At 41.8% G+C, this 24,361-nt stretch overlaps 1 protein-coding gene across 2 annotated transcripts in view; it reads left to right on the plus strand.

The window, feature by feature from the left end:
- NEK6 (NIMA related kinase 6) overlaps window positions 1-24,361 on the plus strand; it is a 345,952-nt gene that overhangs the window by 43,429 nt on the left and 278,162 nt on the right. Inside the window, exon 1 of one of the 2 annotated variants that reach the window (XM_077478836.1) lies at window positions 23,843-23,863. The exons of the other annotated variant lie outside the window; for it this stretch is intronic. The gene's annotated coding sequence lies outside the window, so the exon portion shown is untranslated. Of the gene's footprint in view, window positions 1-23,842; window positions 23,864-24,361 lie in introns of those variants that run through there. 2 annotated transcript variants of the gene reach the window in all.

A 24,361-nucleotide genomic window follows, 5' to 3' on the forward strand; every position in this document is an offset into this window, starting at 1 on the left:
CAACACTGACTTTGCAGCGCTGAACTGATTTCCAAAAGTAGTTCCTGCACTACTTTTGGCGACTTCGGGGGCGATTTCAAATCAGCGCTGCCCGCCGAGATCGCACTAAAATTGTGTGGATTCAGCTGAATTTGCACGATTTCAAACCCCGCGTTGAGTATTAACGAGGGCTAAATCATGCTTTGTCTGGAAGCAGCATACCTAAAGAGAAGTATAGTTTAATGTGGCAGGAGAGAACATTTATCATGCAGAGACATTGATTACACAAGCCATAAATTTCAGTATCTTTCCTTCTTGGCACTTGTCCTAGGTGCACTTAAGTCAGGGGCTTATCACAGTGGATGGATTCACACTTAATCACCTTAGGGTCAGAGAGGCTGTCAGGCAGAGAAGACCTTCTACCATGGTCCCTTTTAACCCTTTAAGTACAAAGCTTTTTTTTTTTTTTTTATGTATTTCTTACACTCACCTGGACAATATAAATAGAGTGTTTGTTATAAAAATGACCAGAGAAATATAGAACACAGAATAACTGTGCAATAATAAACTTTTTTTCCTGTCATTTGTTCTATACTATAGGGGTTATTTACGAAAGGCAAATCCACTTTGCACTGCAAGTGCACTTGGAAGTGCAGTCGCTCTAAATCTAATGCCCCGTACACACGAGCGGACTTTTCGACATCCAAACTCCGACGGACTGAGTCCGGCGGACTATCCAATCGTGTGTGGGCTGCAACGGACTTTAGCTAAGCTAAAGTCTGACGGACTTTAGAAATGAAGCATGCTTTAAATTTTCCCGTCGGAACTCCGCCGGACCCGGTCCCCTTCGAAAAATTCGCTCGTGTGTGTGCTACTCCGACGGACTAATACCGACGCTAGGGCAGCTATTGGCTACTGTCTATGAACTTCCTACGTCGAATCCAGTCGTACGTCATCACGTTCGACTCCGTCGGAGTTTGGTGTGATGGTGTGTGGTCAAGTCCGTTCGGTCGAAAAATCCGCCAGAACTCCGTCGGAACTCTGGCGGAACTCCTTTGGAGGTCTGTCAGACTTAATCCCTCTCGTGTGTACGGGGCATCAGGGGTAGATCTGAAATGAAGGGAAGCTCTGCTGATTTTATCATCCAATCATGTGCAAGCTAAAATGCTTTTTTTTATTTTCCTTGCATGTCCCCCTCGGATCTACAGCGACTGCACTTCCAAATGCACTTGCAGTGCAAAGTGGATTACCCCCAATATGTCTCATATAAACCATGGTGACATGAACATTGGTATGGGAGTTCCCTCGTTCTATGCTAGGAACATTTCCAAGTCATAAATGTGTGACTTTGGATCTCAGACTTCTGACTTCTGACCTTATGCCCCGGACACACGATCTGAATTTTTTTTTTCGCTTGCTAGTCATATGTGGAGATTGAATAGGTTACTACAGTTACGAAAGTTCTAGCACGACAGAACAAAAATGTAATGGGGGGTTATTTATGAAAGGGGAATCCACTTTGCACTGCAAATGCATTTGAAAGTGCACTTGGAAGTGCAGTTGCTCTAAATCTAAGAGATAGATCTGAAATGAGGGGAAGCTCTGCTGATTTTATCATCCAATCATGTGCAAGCTAAAATGGTGTTTTTTATTTTCCTTGCATGTCCCCCTTGGATCTACAGTGACTTTACTTCCAAGTGCACTTGCAGTGCAAAGTGGATTTTCCTTTAGTAAATAAACCCCAATGTGTTGTAGTGTATTGTTATTGTTCTACTGATTATTGTACTACAGACTGATTAACCTCCCTGGTGGTATGATTAGTTCTGATTTTAGGTGCTTAAAGCGGTACAATTATTTTGCATGGAAATTTGGCGTTTTATATTGTAGGCCTGCAATTCTTAGGAATAACTCTTAAATCTGTTCAAACCAGAGTCTAGTAGACATCCCGGGTATGATAAAATGTATAATATAATAAATAATGATAATAAATAATAATAAAAATTATTCAATAATATAATCAAATCCAAAAACACTGAAATTTGCTCATTTTCAGAATTGTCGCTGTCATTAGATTTAGTGTTTGATGACGAATTTCCCCACAAATCGCTATCGCTCAATTCTGCAAGTGATTATAACTTATTATCGCTGTTTTGTAGTTGGTCTAAAATCACTTTTGACATAAAGGGACACTTTTTGGTTGCTATGGACAACCTCCAAATTCCAGCCATAAAAAAAAGTATTTATAATATAAAAGTGCATACAGGGCACTGGACAGACCACTAGGGACAAAGGGGGTGTGTAATTTTTTTATACAGTACTGTAGTCTGTAAGATTACAGTACTGTATGTGTTGTGTGTTTTTACTTTTTTGAATTTGGTGCCGATCTCCGCTCCCGTGCGCCGTAACGTCGTAGGGAACACTTGGGCACTGTGTGAATCAAGCGGAGGACGGTTCGCTCACACAGCGCAGAGGACATCGCTGGATCCAGGGGACAAGGTAAGTAACTTCTCCCTGTGTCCAGGGATGCGATCCCGAGTCTGGCTCTGGGTTACCGCTCGTGGTACTGAAATCCCAACCCGAGCCAGACTCGGGATTACCGCTAGGGAGGTTAACCGAAAATACTGATTAAAAGTACTGATTAAACTAAAATTGTACAAGCTGGTATCATACGAGAACATTTTTCGTGCTTGTCCGATCAGATAATATCATATAAACTGTCATGATCGTCTATCAAAAGTTCTGGACTAACGATCAGATTATGGTACGATCGCTTCGAAAGTGGCATTTTTCTTACAATTTTCAGATTGTATGTACGGGGCATGAGAATTCTGAATTTTAAAAGCTGAATTTGTTTACAATTTCTTTTAGGAGGACTCCAGGACTTGTCTGCATTTGTACACAGTGCCCCATATTTGAGGATTGGGGATATCTTCCGGTACACACAATTGCTTTGTTTTTTGACTTGTAGTCCTGGGCAGCTCATAGATCAGTTTTTTGGGGGGGTTTTTGTCCAACTAGTGAGTACCAACCTCAGTGCCCTTAGATAGATTGAAATTCAGCGGGTTCTGTAGGTTCTTTTGATCCACGTATGGTCGGCTTTAGCGGTTGAGAGAGCCTGCTTTGTTTTATTTGCACTCACTGCTGCAAAAATCTTGTGAGACTTCCGTCATGATCGGTAGCTGGAGGGAGTTAGATAATTGTGGCATCACACATGAAAACAACAAAGTGGGAAGAGTACAGGAAGAGTTTGATTTGTCTAATAAGAACATCAGCTTTAGGAGACTGACATTCTCTTATACAGAGAGATAAATCCGTTGTATTGATTGGGCTGGAACTTTTTTCTTTTTTTTTACACACACTTTTGAATTATTGTATTGTGAATAAATGAATGAATGAATGAAATACCCTAGAACAGTGCATGCATATAGGAAACTGAGGCGTAAATATAGGGAATGCAGAAAAGTGAAAGATACAGATTTACTTTTTCTCATTCTCCTTAATTGCGTTTCTTACAGAAATGCAATTCTTCCATCCATGCTATACAGCAGCAATCTCTAAGCTGCAGCCTGCAAGCCAGATATAGTCCTTTGCTTTACTTGTATCCTGCCCTTCCACTGATACCAAAAAATGGGCACTATTCCTCCCACTGACACCAATAATGGAGTTCCATTACTCTCAGTGACACCAACAATAAGGCACTATTCCTCCAACTGACACCAATGTTGGGGCACTATCCCCCCCCCCCCCCCCAACTGACACCAATGATGGGTCTCCACTACTCTCAATGATGGGGCTCCACTACTCTCAGTGATGCCAACAATGAGGCACTATTCCTGCCACTGACTACTACCAATGATGGGGCACTATTCCCCCCTACTGACACCAATGATGAGGCACTATTTACTTCACTGACACCAGTGACCCCAGTGATAGGGGCCCTATTCCTGCCACTGACACCAGCAATGAGGCACTATTCCTCCCACTAACACCAACATCGAGGCACTATTCCTCCCACTGACACCAGCATTGGAGCACTATTCCTCCCACTGACACCAACAGCAAGGCACTATTCCTCCCACTGAAACCAGCAATGAGGCAATATTCCTCCCACTAACACCAACATCGAGGCACTATTCCTCCCACTGACACCAACATTGGAGCACTATTCCTCCCACTGACACCAACAGCAAGGCACTATTCCTCCCACTGAAACCAGCAATGAGGCAATATTCCTCCCACTGACACCAACAACGAGGCACTATTCCTCCCACTGACACCAACAACGAGGCACTATTCCTCCCACTGGCACCAACATCGAAGCACTATTCCTCCCACTGACACCAAGAACAAGGCACTATTCCTCCCACTGACACCAACATCGAAGCACTATTCCTCCCACTGACACCAACATCGAACCACTATTCCTCCCACTGACACCAACATCAAAGCACTATTCCTCCCACTGACACCAACATCGAAGCACTATTCCTCCCACTGACACCAAGAACGAGGCACTATTCCTCCCACTGACACCAACATCAAAGCACTATTCCTCCCACTGACACCAACATCGAAGCACTATTCCTCCCACTGACACCAAGAACGAGGCACTATTCCTCCCACTGACACCAACAGCGAGGCACTATTCCTCCCACTGACACCAACAACGGTGAACTATTCCTCTCACTGACACCAACAACAAGGCACTATTCCTCCCACTGACACCAACATCGAAGCACTATTCCTCCTACCGACACCAAGAACGAGGCACTATTCCTCCCACTGACACCAACAGCGAGGCACTATTCCTCCCACTGACACCAACAACGAGGCACTATTCCTCCCACTGACACCAACAACAAGGCACTATTCCTCCCACTGACACCAACAACGGTGAACTATTCCTCTCACTGACATCAACAGCGAGTCATTATTCCTCCCACTGACACCAACAGCGAGGCACTATTCCTCCCACTGACACAAATGATAGGGCAACATTCTTAAAGTTGTATTAAACGTTTACTTAAAAAAAAAAAACAAGCATGTCACACTCACCTGATCTGTGTAATGGTTTTGCACAGAGCAGCTTGGGTCCTCCTCTTCTAGAGTCCCCCACTGGTGCTCCAGGTCCCTCCCTCCTGCTGAGCATCCACAGAGCTTGCTGTTGAGGCACCCAGACAGGCTTACTCCCGAGCCGCTGCTCTGCGTGTCCATTCACACACAGAGTCATGGATTGGCCCCATCCCCGCTCTCTCCTCATTGGCTCACTGGCTGTGATTGGCAATGAGGAGAGAGTGTCCCCAGAGAGCCGAGGCTCTTGTGCACATCACGGGATTACGATGGTGCTCAGATAAATATTGGGGGGCTGATGCACAGAATGCATGAAGGTAAAAAAAACTGGAGAATGAACTCCCTGAACACTGACCACAAGGCTTGAAGCGTTGTTTACTCTCACCTATTCTGGGGGACTTTCTATACCCATTGGCCACAGTCCTGTCTCCCTAAAGTCTGAAAGACAGTAAAATGGTCCTTTGTTTAGAAAGATAGGGGACCCCTGTTATATAGCATAGATGGACTAATCTATAGTGGTGGCTATTGTATTCTAATACAATAGCCACTGCCAATGGCTGTCACAATGCCCAAATGTTGGATGCATCGGAATAAATGCAGCCGCTGTTCGGCTGATCATTTTCCAACCAGTTCCTTCGAATTTCCAATCAAAGGATGTAAGGATGGGGGAATAGGGTGGGGGGGGGGGGCGGCAACAGGGCCACTTACTAAGTATTTTAAACAGTTCTTCAGGAAACAGCTAAAATTTTCTCACTGTATGGCCAATTTGACTTAAAGCGGGAGGAAACATGCTGACTTTTTATTTTTATTTTTTACACCTGCAAGGCAAAAGGCATAATGAGCTAGTATGCACCACATACTAGCTCATTATGAAATACCTCAGAATGAGGCGCCGACATCTCACTCGGTCCACACCGAGGGAGCTGACATGTTCCCTCGTTGTGTCTTCCGGGTATCGCGGCTCCGGCGCTGTGAGTGGCCAGAGCCGCAATGTCGTCACTCCCGCGCATGCGAGTGGGAGTTTTCTCCCCCGGCAGGGTCTGGCGCCTGCCGGACTTTCAGCCGAGAATCCCCTGTGCGCACGCGCCGCTGAAGTCAGCGGCTCATTGCGAGGGGAATATCTCCTAAACCGTACAGGTTTAGGAGATATTCTTTTTACCTGCAGGTAAGCCTTATTATAGGCTTACCTGTAGGTCAAAGTTAAAAATTTAACTATACAACTGCTTTAATTAGTGAGTGGCAGAAATGCAAAGGATCAGTGAAATGCTGGTTATCTGAACAAAGCAATTGTTCAGGCATAGATTTAAAGTTTTGTATAGGTGACAGGTGGGGTTTATACAGTTGTTGTTCATTTAGAAAAACTGAAATTGAAGAGCTAAACCACAGCAAAGGGGTCCAGATCCAACTTTATTACAAAAAAAAAGTCAGGGGGAAAATCCAAAAGGTGTCCAACGCATTTTGGGGCTTGCTTGATTGAAAACAATAAATAGACAAGAAGTGAAGTGGAGCTTTAGTGCAATTTCTTCCAGTGTGATTACATGAACAGGCCTTGTCAGCAGCTGATTTGTCATCCGTTCCTTTCAGACATTCACAAGTAATGTAGTTGTTCTGCTGAGAGATTTCATAGTTGTGGTAATGCACGCCTCTTCCCTCGGTCACATCACATGCTTTGTGTGAATGTCCAGCCTGGGTTTCACATACAAAGTGTTTCTTATTTCCAATGTCACATATGGTTTGTGGAATCTGACATTGCATTCCAGCTAGAGCCAGCTTCCCCTGGTGACATCGCTTTTGGCTGAAGGCTTCCGAACTCTCTTCCTTTAGAGTACCAAGAGCAATAAACACCTCGGCTCTTAAATGTTCCTGTACAGAACTTAAATAGTGTTTTGTCTTGTAAAAATTAATCAGCTTTAAAAAATGGTGTCATTTAAACAAATAAATACTATGGTTTAACAGCACACAGTGCATGTGATTATACTGTGTTTATCTCACCAAGTTAGAATCTGACTTTACAATCCCCTTTAGATGTACCAAAATTATGTAATATGAGGACCTACCTAAACTATCCAATCAGGCAGGCCCTTGTACCACATTGTTGTTGATAGACCCGAAGGAGATTGTATAGATTGTAAAGCCCAATTCACATCTAGAGACACCAGAGCGTTCCATTTGCATCCTTTTTCTGCCGTGTTTTTGGAGCAACACCATTCAATTAAATTGCCTGCCTCCATTCCAAAAACATGCCAAAGTAGCCCCTGTACCCAAGATTTGGTGCCTTTGGGGTGCCATTACAAAGGAATGGCAGCTAAATGTGCATTATGCATTTTGACACAATTTTAGTGTGATCTGGATTCAGGGGCAGAATCCTGCAATTCTTCCTGTGATTCTGACACATTTATGCCGCGTACACACAATCAGAATTTTGGTCGGAAAAAGCTCTGATGGTTTTGCCGACGGAATTCTGACGGGATTTCGCTCATACACACGGTCACACCAAATTCCGACCGCCAAGAACGTGGTGACGTACAACACGTACTACGGGACTAGAAAAAGGAAGTTCAATACCCAGTAGCCAATAGCTTCCATCCATTGAATCTGAGCATGCGTGAGTTTTTGCACGTCGGAATTGCATACACACGATCGGAAATTCCAATAGAACGTTTTTCCATCTGAAAAATTGAGAACATGCTCTCAAATTTTTGCTGGCGGGAATTTGGCCAGCTAAATTCCGATGGAGCATACACACGGTCGCTTTTTCCAATGAACAGCTCTCTGATCAGTCTTTTGCTGGTTGAAATTCCGTTCGTGTGTACGCGACATTAGGTGTGAACGAAGCCTCACATGTGCTGAGAATAAGCCAGAAACTCCTAGATGGGAATATATCAAAGCGGGAGCAGATACACAAGGCAACCAGTCCTTTTCTAGCTTTAATTTTCAAAGCCTAAAGCGGAAGTAAAGTTCACAATATTTACATCTCCTTCAATAGTCTGATATCCCTCTCTAGCATCGTCTGGTTGCCAGGTTGCGGTTATCTTGATTGACCAGTATGGGATGACGTCACTCTTGCATGGGAGTTCAGTCATCCCGGGATGCAGGTTCTGTACCACAATATAAACTGAGAATGCGCAACTAGGTGTAGATTCTAAAGAAGGCTCCAGGTCGTATTCTTTTATTGCTGAAGGTGATCCTGCCTGCTCCCAGTTTTCTAATTTGAGACTTTAGTTCATCTTTAACTGAACAAGCTGAAGCTAGAAGCTGTTCCCATGAACAACTGCTCCAGATTCTCTCTGCTCCAGTTTTGATAAATTCCCCCCATAATGGTTAATTTTTCCTTACTTTAGTAAATGAAGTGAAATTCTGCTGACTTCAATCATCATGTGCAAGCATACTGTTATTTTCCTTGCATGTCATTGTGTATTCTTTACAAAGTGAATTTTCACTGTATTCACTAAGCTCTGAGGAAAGTTCCCTTGCACAATGAACAGACTATTTGCCTTTAGTAAAATTACCCCATACTGTGTACCAGTGGCCCTAATCCATGCCCCCCAGCTCTTAATCTAAATGCAGGGTGCCGGACGCATGGATTTCAATGGGGTTTTTTTTTTTTTTTGAAGCACGATTGGAGCCTGAGGCTCTACTTGGCTTCAAAAAGGGTGGGCTCAGGGTGCAAAGCACTGCGCCCGAGCCCACCAAATTGTATGACAATAACAAATTAATATTCACTATTATCTTCCTGCTTCTCCTCCTGGACAATCAGGAAGTGGGTGTTAAGACCCCATTGGACGTAAGGAGACGCGACCGTATTGGACGGGAGCAGAAGCAGGGAGGAAGGAGCCAAGGAGGAGACGCTGGGGGAAGCCGCCGAAGCTGCCCACAACCTGAAAGGAGTAAGTGTGGGGTTGGTGGACGGACAGGCAAGCGGGGCAGAGGTTGTTCGGCGAGCACCTCGGGGGGGGGGGTTGATCGACCACCCGAGGGGGGGGGGTCGAGCGGTTCTTTTTGTTACTATGGACCCAATTTCACTGGATAAGTTGGGTCCGTAAGGGCAAGGGGCTACACCTTTCCTCCCAGTGGAGATAGGCTCACTCCCGATTTAACAGGAGTGCCTCAGTGGAAAATAAAGGTGTTCTCATTGGACAGGGGAATGGAGGTTGGAGCACAGTACAAGGTGAAGGAACTCTAGACTATCGTGATATCAGGGTCTGAGGTCATGTGGCTGTCCTCGACTCCTCCTGATGCTATTTTCCCCTTATTGAAGTGAATGGGGACTTGCTTGCTTTGAAATGTAAGCAAAGCACTAAACACATTTGTATAGCACAGTGCTGAGCAGTTTATACATTTTTGAAAGCAGCAATGTGGCCAAGGGATGCCATAACCCTGTGATTTAAATGAGCCCCCCAAGTCTTTCTCAGCAACCATTCCGTGCTACCATCAATATCCACTTGTCAGCTTGCTAGAAATATTTGCTGTAGATCACCTTTCTAAGCGGTGTGATATTCCCTGTGCTCTCTGATCCTGCACCAGACCAGGATGAGACGTCTGCTCCACAAACCTTGATCTCTCCAGTGAGACTGAGGTTATCAGGTCCATCCCATTAATCAGATCGGTCACAACCACGGAGAGATGAACATTAATTGCAATTGTTATGTTGTACTGTATTTCCCAATGGAAAGCCATGTATGAATCCATGTCACTGGCTGCATTGACAACAAAAGCAACAAAGCTGGATATACTGTATGTTATCCAACATAAGTAGATATAATTGTATATTTCATTAGTTTTCTTTTTTTGGATATCATTAAACTATTTTCCCTATTTATACCTGTCATGATTCTGACATTTTAACGTGCTTATGTCCTGTTTTTTTAATTTGAGTTTTAGATTATAGTTGTATAAATATTACAGGGCAATCGGATCTTTCAGTGCAGTAAACATACACTATATTACCAAAAGTATTGGGACACCTGCCTTTACATGCACATGAACTTTAATGGCATCGCAATATTAGTCCGTAGGGTTCAATACTGAGTTGGCCCACCCTTTGCAGCTATAACAGCTTCAACTCTTCTGGAAAGGCTGTGTACAAGGTTTAGGAGTGTGCCTATGGGAATGTTTGACCATTCTTCCAGAAGTGCATTTGTGAGATCAGGCACTTACTTACTGCTAGGTGAGAGTGGTTAGCACTCTCACCTAGCTCACTTAGTTCGCTAGTTCGAATCCCAACCAGGACACTACCTGCCTGGAGTTTGCCTGTTCTCCATGTGCCTGCGTGGGTTTCCTCCAGGTACTCTGGTTTCCTCCCACACTCCAAACATGCAGGTAGATTAATTGGCTTCTGTCCAAAATTGACCCTAGTACATGAATGGGGACCTTGGATCATGGGCTCCTTGAGGGTAGGGACCGATGTGAGTGTGCAATGTACAAGGATAGGGACAATTGTAGACACCTCACTCAGGTTGAACTGGATGGACTGGTGTCTTTAGTCAACCTTACTAATTATGTAACTATGTGGACGGGAAGGCCTGTCTTGCAGTCTCCGCTCGAATTCATCCCAAAGGTATTCTATCGGGGTAAGGTCAGACCTCTGTGCAATAATCGTGGACCCCAAATCTCCACTGTGTACATTCTTTGGTCAGTCAGGGAAATCAGGGAAACCAACATTTAGGTAGTAGTACCAAAATGGTGCAAACAGAGGCCTCTCCATAGTGTAAAAAGCTAATAAAACATTTATCAAATGAAGAAATGCACCAACATGTAGTTAAATGCAATGCACATATAAGAAAAACACCAGGCTGGCATATAACCTTCACTTCATGGAATGTTGTCAGCAAAATGATCCACCCAACGTGTTTTGTCATCTTCCGGGGTTAGTGCCACTATTGTTTTCAATTAATTTAGAGACTGACCTGTCCATTGAATCAGAAGATATAGCATTGATGCTTTAAAACCAACATGGCAAGCAAAAACTTGGCTGCTAAGACCAGTATCTCTATAAAATTAAAAAGGCCCAGTGTTAAAAACGTACAGCTTTTTATCTCATAATAAATATTTAAAAATTTAAAATCTAACTGGTAGTAAATAACACTGCTATCTCTGTAGCGTGTACTCTTATCCTGTATTCCACACTGCACTCTGTATGTTGTGTTGTGTGGTATACCATGTTATAAATCCTGTAATCCATATCGCTCTGCCTGTGCTATGTGTTCTATACTTTGCATTGCTCCATTCTGCACACTGAGCTGTGAAATATATAACCTGCGGATGCCTTGTTCCTGCTACAAGAAACCCGTTTAATTGCATCCTTGTTCATGATGTATTTTAAACCTAGAATTTGCACACTTTTGCTGGTATATACATGTTTACAAAATGATGAATCCGTAAAGTTGGATGATAGAGATACACATATCAGGTAGATCTGGCAGCTTCAATGAATCTCACATTTTTAAATATGTGCATGCAAATTTACCTGATCTGCAGAGAATCATTCCATTTATAAATCATGATTGCCCAGGTTCATAAGTTGTAAGGACATAAGGTCATAAGGACAAATCTACATGCACATATTTTAGCAAACAGAAAATTTGCATTTCACTTTAATAAAAAAAAAATTATATACGATTCACCAATTTTGCCTGATAAACTCATTTGCACATTTATTTGCTCATTTTTAATTTAGAATATATATGATCCTATGCACACTTGTATTTTATAACATAAAATAATATATTAATTCTAAGTTATAAAAGCACAGTTATATAATTTGTGCAAAAGTAAAAAGTGTTACATTTTAAAATAATGAGAAAACTAGTAGAAAAGATTTGAGACAGGAATGGTGGCTTTACGTAAAAGGAAAATTAAGCTTGTTACAGCTTTTGTTAACATTTTAGAGTATTGTTTATATATACCCCAATTTCTCTGTCAACCACTAATACTTTTCTTGGTTTTATGTGTTAATGTCGTGCTGACATTTGCCATATCCGCAGTAAAAAAAAAAAAAAGAGAAGTAGTCACTTAAGTTCCAAACAAAACAGCCACTGATACATTGTTGGCAAGTGTTGTTAGTGCATAAGAGTGCTTTCCTCTTCCCCTTCCAACTGTTATCAACTTCCTGCCGAGACTGCAGATTTTGCAAACTCTTTTTTTTTTAAATTACACAAAAATGTTATCAGGGTTTAAAGCGTTTGTAAACCTTAAATTCCAAACATCACCATTGCATTTTTGGTCTCTGTTGAAATAGTGTAGATTTATTTTATACATAATATAACCCCCCCCCCCCCCCCTTCACTAAATTCATGGGGATCCTGCTAGTTCCCTCCTCAATGCAGGGCTACCTTCAGTTACTGGACATTCTAACCACAGAAGTAGACTTCTATTGGCATGGTCACTTTGTGTTCATTCTTCTTCCCATAGTTATAGGAACTACAGGATTCCATGCCAACACATGGTGTGCTGGATGTCCTGTAGTTAGTCTACAGCCAGATATCCCCCATGACCAGTAGTGCACCAGAACCCACGAGATCACTATGACCAATGAGAATGCTTTTGTAGCTGCTTTATGCCAGGATTGCATGCCAGAGCCAAGAAGAGATTCTTATTGGTCAGCATGGTCACATGGCCACTGCTAAACAATAAGCACTCGCCATTGGAAGCAATATGCTTGTATACAGCCTTCAACACTGGAAGATGAAGAGGAGGGCATCGGAAGATGGGGATCATATAAAGGTATATGCAACAAGGACAGAAGGAGTGAGGAGGGTGTTGTGGGATAATTTTACCTTTTCTTTTTAAGCGGTAATGGCCTTCATGCTGTAATGGCCTACTTGAAACATTTCTATACACATGGAATGGGTCCTGGAAAACAGATATACAGTATTTCACAACACTGTGGAAATGAAACTTTGCTACAATGTAAAGTAGTGAGTGTACAGCTTGTATAACAGTGTACATTTGCTGTCCCCTCACAACACACAGCCATTAATGTCTAAACTGCTGGCAACAAAAGTGAGTACACCCCTAAGTGAAAATGTCCAAATTTAACCCAATTTCTGTGGCCACCATTATTTTCTAGCACTGTCTTGACCCTCTTGGGTGTGGACTTTACCAGAGCTTCCCAGTTTGCCACTGGAGTCCTCTTCCACTCCTCCATGACAACATCGCGGAGCTGGTGGATGTTAGAGACCTTGCGCTCCTCCACCTTCCATTTGAGGATGTGCCACAGATGCTCAATAGGGTTTAGGTCTGGAGACATGCTTGGCCAGTCCATCACCTTTACTCTCAGCTTCTTTAGCAAGGCAGTGGTCATCTTGCAGGTGTGTTTGGGGTTGTTACGTTGGAATACTGCCCTGCAGCCCAGTCCCCAAAGGGGATTATGCTCTGCTTCAGTATGTCAAAGTACATGCTGGCATTCTTGGTTCCCTCAATGAATTGTAGCTCCCCAGAGCTGGCAGCACGCATGCAGCCCCAGACAATGACACTCCCACCACCATGCTTGACTGTAGGCAAGACACACTGGTCTTTGTACTCCTCACCTGGTTGCTGCCACACACTTGACACCATCTGAACCAAAAGAGTTTATCTTGGACTCATCAGACCACAGGACATGGTTCCAGTAATCCATGTCCTTAATCTACTTGTCTTCAGAAAACTGTGAGCGGGCTTTCTTGTGCATCATTTTTAGAAGAGGCTTCCTTCTGGGATGATAGCCATGCAGACCAATTTGATGCAGTGTGTGGCGTATTATCTGAGCACTGACAGGCTGACCCCCCCACCCCTTCAACCTCTGCAGCAAAGCTGGCAGCACTCATGCGTCTATTTCCCAAAGACAACCTCTGTATATGACGCTGAGCATGTGCACTCAACTTCTTTGGTCGATCATGTCGAGGCCTATTCTGAGTGGAACCTGTTCTGTTAAACCGCTGTATGGTCTTGGCCACCGTGCTGCAGCTCAGTTTCAGGGTCTTGGCAATTTTCTTATAGCCTAGACCAGTGGTTCTCAACCTTCTAGTGCCGTGACTCCTTGATACAACTCCCAAGTTGTGGGGACCCCTAACAGAAATTATTTTCGTAGCATGGGTTGTCAGCACCCAAGGCAAGACAAGTAATTTGCACCCCTAACACAGAAATTTAGTGTTCCCAGAGTCACTTCCACTTGTACAGTATTAAAACCCCTTATAGTACATTTTAGGGGGCACCATTCTTTCTCTTTGTTCTCCTTTCTTTCCCTTTTATCTCTCTCTCTATCCTAATTTCTTGTTCCCCCCCCCCCATCCCTCTCTCTAGCAGTCTTTCTTGTTCTTTCTCTTATTCTTTCATTCCCTTTTTCTTTGTTCCTCCCCCTGTATTCCTCTCAGTTGCATGTACTCCTTCTCTCACTCACTCTCACTGGTTGGGGGGGGGGGGGGGGATGAGTGCTGGTGGGGAGTTGGGATAAGTTGCAGTGCTGGTGGGGGGTGGGATGAGTGGCAGTGCTGGGGGGGGAGTTCTGATCAGCCAACTTAGGTGCTCTCGATCAAGGTCATCTGCTGATCTGAGAACTATAGTGAGGAGTTGTAATGGTAACTATAATCACAGGTACTGTTACTCACTGTGTCCTGGGATTCACTGTGTCTCCAACTTTGTCGTGTCTTGTCGCAGTGACACCCATGCCAAAATCAGGAGATAGGGTCTCCTCCAGCCCCTCCCACTTCACATTCCTCACCAGTCAGCTGATCTCTAGTCTCTGCCCCCTAGCCATGCCATGAACTGAATAGGTGGCTGCAAAGAAGCTGAGTGGGCAGCCACAGGCTCCAGGGATTGAGAACCACTGGCCTAGGCCATCTGAATGTAGAGCAACAATTCTTTTTTTCAGATCCTCAGAGAGTTCTTTGCCATGAGGCATCAAGTTGAACTTTCAGTGACCAGGATGGGAGAGTGAAAGTGATGACACCACATTTAACACATCGGGGAGGGTAAAAGGCTAATTTGTCCCAACTTGGACATTTTCACTTAGGGGTGTACTCACTTTTGTTGCCAGTGGTTTAGACATTAATGGCTGTGTGTTGAGTTATTTTGAGGGGACAGCAAATTTACACTGTTATACAAGCTGTACACTCACTACTTTACATTCCAGCAAAGTGTCATTTCTTCAGTGTTGTCACATGAAAAGATATAATAAAGAATTTACAAAAATGTGAGGGGTGTACTCACTTTTGTGAGATACTGTATATCATCACTGTTTGGGTTATGGTCCCTTAGGGCAGAGATGACAAAAGACACTTTGGGAGTACTCAGGCAGGGTGAGGGGTCGTCTGGTATTGACTTGCAGTTTTCCCAGGATTGTTAAGTTATGGTATATGGTACCCAGAACTTAGAGGCTTAGTAAGGTTTTTGGGTGGGAAAGAGCCACTAAGGCGGACTACAGGTATTGTGGTGCTGACAGGGTTAATCTGCCTATAAGAGAGGGCTGAAAAGAGCTGGGAGCAGTCAGCAGGTGTCCATCAGGTGTGAGCTAGTTAAGGACATGCTTGTGAGAGTAGCCCTGTACTGTGTGACTACAGAGACCCTGCTGGACTGTAGTGACCATTTCTTTAGACCACTGGAACAGGCAGGGACATGAAACCCTGTTAAGGGACAAGGTGTTGCTGCTGATTAGCCGTATGTATGAGTTATACCAGAGGTGGATGGACATTTTGGCCAAGTTGAAGTAAGATTTTTTTTCGTAATTCTTTTTATAAAATAAATATTCTTTGCTTTTACTAACTGGGCTAACTGATGACCCCAGGCCCCCCAAAAATATTACAATATTTATATATATTTAATCCAGAAAGGGTAGACTTTATTTTTATTTTGCAATTACTTCTGCATTTAGTCTGAACTCTTCAGTCAGGTTAAAAAAGAATGGTGTTGCGCTCCACACAAAATTAATTAAATCTAGTAACAATAAATAAATAATCGCATATAAAATCTAAAAGACGCACCTATGCGATTAAAATTAATTTAAATTATATCTACAACCTATGTGCATAAAATCATTCAAAGTGATTAATGGGGTGTTCAGAATATACACATATTCCTAGTGTTATTCATACTAAGATCAAATAAAAAGATATAAATAATCTATCCAATCGTAATACAGTGCAAGTGAAGTAATACAAACGAAAGACGCAGATCCTGATAATATCAATCCAGAAAGTTGTGAAATCAAAAAGGTGTGTCTCAGTCCATAAAAGTGCATCCAAGTGCCAGCGTGTATACAGAAAATTGTGTGAGGGTAAAATCCAACAAATAAATAAATAAAAATGTGTGTAAAAATATATCAAAGAATAAATAAATAAACCTAAAAAAACAGCAATTCAAAAAAGGTTTCTTAAAGTGTCTCTAATTGACATAAAGGACTAGCAATCCATATCAATTCATGCAAGATAAAGTGAATCCACGCTGTGCTGTGTGAAGGGTTAATCCTGTGAATAAACAGGGGGTAGTTCCACCGGTGAACTTGCAGTTCCTCAAAGTGGGTGCTCACACACTGAGTGCAGTGGGTACCTTACCTCACTGCTGTCAGTTAGACAGCAATATGCTCCAATATATAAGGTGTATGTCCTCGATTAGGGTGTATATCCTCAGTTGGTATAGGTACAGCAGTATACTCCAATGGTTTGCGGTGTATATCCTAAGTGTAGTGCAAGCACCCCAGATATTTTCCACCAGGTACTCCTCAAAGGATCACAGGTCAAACCCGAAAAAGAGAAAAGGGGCTCCAATAGTGAAGTAAGTCACACAAATTCTTTATTATAAGAAGGACCAAGTCCTGGGTACTCACATTTAAGTAATAAAATTCAAACGTTTACAGCTAAAACAACGAACGGCCTCCTCGTTCGTACCCCGGACGTCGCTTCCGGTATCCTCCTAGACAAATCCTACGCGTATCGTCATTGATCACGTGACTTCATCAGGGACTAAAGCATAGGAGGTGGACGAACGTTTAAATAATATCTCTAATTCACGGCCATTTTCCCGTAGCCTGTTACTATCTATTCCTATTCGCGGTCACGAATCTTGGCTACACGGCCATTTTCTAATAGATTTTAGTGTCGAACGCTTCCCGGCCATTTTTCTTGTAGGTTCTAAGAGAGTCATAGCAACTATTCGATTAGCGGCGGCCATTTTATCGTAGTTTCATCATCTACACTCATCTAGTGAGCGGATGCTATGTTCGCCGCCATTATCTCATCGTTTAGATAGAGGGAACGAAGGTAAACCCATATCCAATTTTGCGGACTAGGTTCAATTCAGACACCCGGTGGTTACACTTATTCAGAGAGGTAACAACACGGGATCCTTTCCTCCGCCTCTATGACTCTAAGTAACATTAATAGTGTTAATAAAAGATTAAAAAAGTTGATTTATAATTATGGAATTAAAACGAAGGGATCAGAAAAAATTCATAAGAGAATGGCTTAAGACAGGAGGTATTATTAAAATATTAAATGGCTTAAGACAGGAGGTATTATTAAAATATTAAAATATTAATACGTTCTTTAATCTATGGGTAAAACCGGATTGTATCTAAAAACAATATATCATAGCATCTTCTAGTGTAGAGATAAGGTAACCCCGACGGTTTATTTAACGGTAATCTAGGTATCAAATGCCTCACATATATATGCGATTTGGAGGATGGATACCGGAAAGGAAGTCCAGAGTTCCCATATCTCCATTCCAGTATATCATCCTAAGCATAGTAAATCAAAGACAAAATTTATATATGATAATACTTAAAATATATACAATTCCAATCCGTAATTAAAAATATCTAAAAGTCGCTGATAAAACAGTTAAGATCAAACTCTATGTTGAGCCCTTGGGGTGTGAAAGTATCTAAAGTGAAAATCCATTTTGATTCTAATTGGCTAAGTGTTCTCACTTTGTGGCCTCCCCTCCAGTGCTTCCTGTAGGGCTCAATACCCCAAAATGTAAGATGAGTGGGATCTTTGTTGTGGTGTGTCAGGAAGTGCTTTGACACACTATGTTTGTCAAATCCATTAATTATGTTTTTGACATGTTCCTTTATGCGTACTCTCAGGGGTCTTTTGGTGCAGCCTACATACTGTAGGGCACAACTGCATTGTAGAACATACACGGCCCCTTCCGTGTTACAGCATATAAACTCTTTGATGTCATAGGAGTTCCCAGTACTTGTGGAGCTAAATTTGAATCTTTTTTCAGGTGGACGTTTTGTTTTTGTACACGCAAAGCATCGCTTGCACGGAAAGAAGCCTTTTCCCGTGAAGAAAGTCACCCCATTATAAGGTGGGTCGGGGACGTTCCTGACGATCTTATCCCTCAATGTAGGTGCCCTTTTATACACGAATTTTGGGCATTGTGGTAAGAGGTCCTTCAAATGCACGTCTCAGCGTAAGATATACCAGTGTTTTTTAATGATCGCCTCAATTTTTTTATATTGGGCATTATAATTCAGTATGATTGGTACTTTGCCAGCTTCCAGCTTAGGAGTTTGTTTATCTTTAATCATCTCCATACGATCCATGTTTTTGACTTCTAAAATCTTCATTCTGATTTCTTCATCCTTATACCCTTTGTTTGTAAACCTTTGGCCAATCTGCTCTGCTTGTGTGAAATATTCTTCAGTTTTTGTGCAATTTCTGCGTAGTCGCATCATCTGCCCTTTTGGGATATTGCACAACCAGTTTCTGTGATGGCAGCTCATGACTGGCAGGTAGCTGTTCTTGTCAACATTTTTAAAGTGCGTTCTTGTGCGTAGGGTTTTATTTTCTTGTAAGATTTCTAAATCAAGGAAAGATATGGATTCACTATTAACTACCCACGACAGTTTAATATTCCTGTCGTTGCGATTCAGTGTCTCCAGGAATGCGATTAAGCTATCAGTATCTCCTTTCCAAAATATGAGGATGTCATCTATATACCTCTTATACAGCATTAGCTCTATAGGTTTACCAGGCAGTATCACATCCTCTTCCCATTGAGACATAAAAAGGCAAGCTACACTGGGTGCAAACTTAGCTCCCATCGCCACTCCAGTTTTTTGGTAATAATATTCGCGATCATCTTGAGGAACATCTTGAACAAAAAAGAAGCGAAGTATCTGATCCCTGAGGCATGCAGGACTCCGATCATTTATTCGCTCCCTAAGATCCATAAGGATAAAGTGGATCCACCCCCGAGACCCATAGTTAATGGGATTGATTCTTTAACCTCAAGAATGGGGGAATATATCGATAAATATCTGCAACCAGTGGTCAAGCAAACAAAAGCGTACCTTAGAGATACTAAACAGGTATTACAAATCCTGGAAGGACTGCCAAAAGAGGAAGGCCCATGGATTATGGCATCAGCAGACGTTTCTTCATTATACACAGTGATCCTGCACCACCAAGCTTGTGAGGCTGTAAAGTGGGGCCTAAGGAAATATAGTACATTGCCATGCGTTCAGCGGAAATACCTAGTTAAATGCTTGGACTTTTGCCTAAAGAATACTTATTCTTTCCTTGATTTAGAAATCTTACAAGAAAATAAAACCCTACGCACAAGAACGCACTTTAAAAATGTTGACAAGAACAGCTACCTGCCAGTCATGAGCTGCCATCACAGAAACTGGTTGTGCAATATCCCAAAAGAGCAGCTGATGCGACTACGCAGAAATTGCACAAAAACTGAAGAATATTTCACACAAGCAGAGCAGATTGGCCAAAGGTTTACAAACAAAGGGTATAAGGATGAAGAAATCAGAATGAAGATTTTAGAAGTCAAAAACATGGATCGTATGGAGATGATGAAAGATAAACAAACTCCTAAGCTGGAAGCTGGCAAAGTACCAATCATACTGAATTATAATGCCCAATATAAAAAAATTGAGGCGATCATTAAAAAACACTGGTATATCTTACGCTCAGACGTGCATTTGAAGGACCTCTTACCACAATGCCCAAAATTTGTGTATAAAAGGGCACCTACATTGAGGGATAAGATCGTCAGGAACGTCCCCGACCCACCTTATAATGGGGTGACTTTCTTCACGGGAAAAGGCTTCTTTCCGTGCAAGCGATGCTTTGCGTGTACAAAAACAAAACGCCCACCTGAAAAAAGATTCAAATTTAGCTCCACAAGTACTGGGAACTCCTATGACATCAAAGAGTTTATATGCTGTAACACGGAAGGGGCCGTGTATGTTCTACAATGCAGTTGTGCCCTACAGTATGTAGGCTGCACCAAAAGACCCCTGAGAGTACGCATAAAGGAACATGTCAAAAACATAATTAATGGATTTGACAAACATAGTGTGTCAAAGCACTTCCTGACACACCACAACAAAGATCCCACTCATCTTACATTTTGGGGTATTGAGCCCTACAGGAAGCACTGGAGGGGAGGCCACAAAGTGAGAACACTTAGCCAATTAGAATCAAAATGGATTTTCACTTTAGATACTTTCACACCCCAAGGGCTCAACATAGAGTTTGATCTTAACTGTTTTATCAGCGACTTTTAGATATTTTTAATTACGGATTGGAATTGTATATATTTTAAGTATTATCATATATAAATTTTGTCTTTGATTTACTATGCTTAGGATGATATACTGGAATGGAGATATGGGAACTCTGGACTTCCTTTCCGGTATCCATCCTCCAAATCGCATATATATGTGAGGCATTTGATACCTAGATTACCGTTAAATAAACCGTCGGGGTTACCTTATCTCTACACTAGAAGATGCTATGATATATTGTTTTTAGATACAATCTGGTTTTACCCATAGATTAAAGAACTTATTAATATTTTAATATTTTAATAATACCTCCTGTCTTAAGCCATTTAATATTTTAATAATACCTCCTGTCTTAAGCCATTCTCTTATGAATTTTTTCTGATCCCTTCGTTTTAATTCCATAATTATAAATCAACTTTTTTAATCTTTTATTAACACTATTAATGTTACTTAGAGTCATAGAGGCGGAGGAAAGGATCCCGTGTTGTTACCTCTCTGAATAAGTGTAACCACCGGGTGTCTGAATTGAACCTAGTCCGCAAAATTGGACATGGGTTTACCTTCGTTCCCTCTATCTAAACAATGAGATAATGGCGGCGAACATAGCATCCGCTCACTAGATGAGTGTAGATGATGAAACTACGATAAAATGGCCACCGCTAATCGAATAGTTGCTATGACTCTCTTAGAACCTACAAGAAAAATGGCCGGGAAGCGTTCGGTACTAAAATCTATTAGAAAATGGCCGTGTAGCCAGATTCGTGACCGCGAATAGGAATAGATAGTAACAGGCTACGGGAAAATGGCCGTGAATTAGAGATATTATTTAAACGTTCGTCTACCTCCTATGCTTTAGTCCCTGATGAAGTCACGTGATCAATGACGATACGCGTAGGATTTGCCTAGGAGGATACCGGAAGCGACGTCCGGGGTATGAACGAGGAGGCCGTTCGTTGTTTTAGCTGTAAACGTTTGAATTTTATTACTTAAATGTGAGTACCCAGGACTTGGTCCTTCTTATAATAAAGAATTTATGTGACTTACTTCACTATTGGAGCCCCTTTTCTCTTTTTCGGGTTTGACCTGTGATCCTTTGCGGAGTACCTGGAGGAAAATATCTGGGGTGCTTGCACTACACTTAGGATATACACCGCAAACCATTGGAGTATACTGCTGTACCTATACCAACTGAGGATATACACCCTAATCGAGGACATACACCTTAAATATTGGAGCATATTGCTGTCTAACTGACAGCAGTGAGGTAAGGTACCCACTGCACTCAGTGTGTGAGCACCCACTTTGAGGAACTGCAAGATCACCGGTGGAACTACCCCCTGTTTATTCACAGGATTAACCCTTCACACAGCACAGCGTGGATTCACTTTATCTTGCATGAATTGATATGGATTGCTAGTCCTTTATGTCAATTAGAGACACTTTAAGAAACCTTTTTTGAATTGCTGTTTTTTTAGGTTTATTTATTTATTCTTTGATATATTTTTACACACATTTTTATTTATTTATTTGTTGGATTTTACCCTCACACAATTTTCTGTATACACGCTGGCACTTGGATGCACTTTTATGGACTGAGACACACCTTTTTGATTTCACAACTTTCTGGATTGATATTATCAGGATCTGCGTCTTTCGTTTGTATTACTTCACTTGCACTGTAATACGATTGGATAGATTATTTATATCTTTTTATTTGATCTTAGTATGAATAACACTAGGAATATGTGTATATTCTGAACACCCCATTAATCACCTTGAATGATTTTATGCACATAGGTTGTAGATTTAATTTTAATCGCATAGGTGCGTCTTTTAGATTTTATATGCGATTATTTATTTATTGTTACTAGATTTAATTAATTTTGTGTGGAGCGCAACACCATTCTTTTTTACTATTTATCACTTGAGGGGAGGGTTTGCACCTCTGTCGGTGGTTTGCTGCAACCATACCAGTTCTGTTTAATTTACCATTGTAGCGCGAGGATAACCTACTATTACCATCTTCAGTCAGGTTGGCCCCCACACCATCAAATGTGACCCTTTTTAGAGCTCTCGAATGGAGACAGCAGGTAGGAGAATGTGTCAAATACCAATCATATTCTTTGCCTTCCCTCTGTTTTAGGCAACCGGTGCATACACTGTGTACCTAGTATGGGTGGATGGTGGTAAATGTATTCAAAGTGATTCTAAAGGGTCCAAGTTTTGTTACCATCGTGCATTCTATGCATGAAGGTAAAAAACCTTCTCTGTGCAGCAGCCCCCCCCCCCCCCCCAAATACTTACCTATCAAGACTAATCTTAATCCAGCGATGTGCATGAGAGCTTCAGCTCCCCGGGGCTCTCACTCTTCATTGGAGCCAGTGAGCCAATGAGGAAAGAGAGGGAGTGGAGCCCAGCTGCGGCTCCCTTTGTGAATGGACTCAAGGAGCAGCAAGCAAGCAGCTTGCTGTGGGGGCACTTGGTAGGAGGCAGAGGCCAGGAGCACTGGCAGGAGACCTGAGAAGAGGGGGAGTCGGGCTGCTTTGTGCAAAACCACTGCACAGAGCAGAAAGGTGTGACATGCTTGTTTTTTTCTTTTTTTACTCTTAAAGAAAACAAGCCTTTAATATCACTTTAACTACTTGCCGCCTGCCATATAGTAGAATGACACGCACAATGCGTGCGGCGATCGTTGGTGTGGTGTGTCAGTCTGACACACCACATCCCGGATCTCGGTAAAGAGCCTCTGACGGGGGGTCTTTACCATATGGTCAGCTGTTTCCAATAAACAGAAACTAAACTTTTTCAAAATGTAGGTATTTTATTTATTTGTTTAGCAAAAAATAAAAACCCCAGTGGTGATCAATTATCACACCAAAAGAAAGCTCTATTTGTGGGAACAAAATGATAATTGTTTGGCTACAGTGTTCCATGACCGTCAAATTGTCATTTAAAAAGTGACAGGGCAGGAAGGGTAGGGAAAGTGCCCTGTATTGAAGTGGTTAATGAAGGTTACATACATTTTCTAGTGAAATGTAAAAAAAAATAACTACAAATGTTTCAGTATATACATATATATATATATATATATATATATATATAATTTTTTTCTTTTTTCTTTTTTTTTAAAGTCAGTTCTGGAAACTAACTGACCCTATATAACCAGTTTCCTTCTGATATGGCACATATTTCCTCTTTCTAAGTTTCTGTTCAACCCACAGACTTCCTGTTGAAATGAATTACTGTGTTACTTTATAGCAGAGTAGGAAGACAAAATATCCCTTAACCTTGGCAGTCAGTTTCATACAGGTTAGTGCTGTATCTATACATGCATTTGACATAATTCAGAGCTTTTTTGAACTAAAGCAAGCCGCAATTCCAATAGACTTGTATCAGAAGAAAAGCCAATTGACACAGGCCCTTATATTAAAGCAACTGCCTTCCCCAGCCCTCCCAGTATTATATTCACATGCCCCTGAGAGATATCTCACCTAACCACGTGTTAAATATCTTTCCAGCCTGTACATGTGCTCTGCAGTCCCATTCATTCCTTAGACTTCTGAGTACAAGCTCATACTGTATTCTTTGGTATTTTGTATATAAAAATGAATAATGAACATGATTTTCGGAGCATTTACTGAAGGAAATTGTTTTTGTGTTTGTTTAATAACTGGTCTATATCATTTTTTCAATATCGGTTTAAAATATTTACAGATTAACATGCAATGCAGGGTACCATTATGATATGGTCTTTGTGGGGCCTACTAATGTATCAAATAAGAAATCTCAACAGGTATTATACACTTT

The sequence above is a fragment of the Lithobates pipiens genome, unplaced genomic scaffold (assembly GCF_037356315.1).
Source record: "Lithobates pipiens isolate NorthernLeopardFrog02 unplaced genomic scaffold, aLitPip1_a1.2 Scaffold_1, whole genome shotgun sequence".
NCBI lineage: Eukaryota > Metazoa > Chordata > Amphibia > Anura > Ranidae > Lithobates > Lithobates pipiens.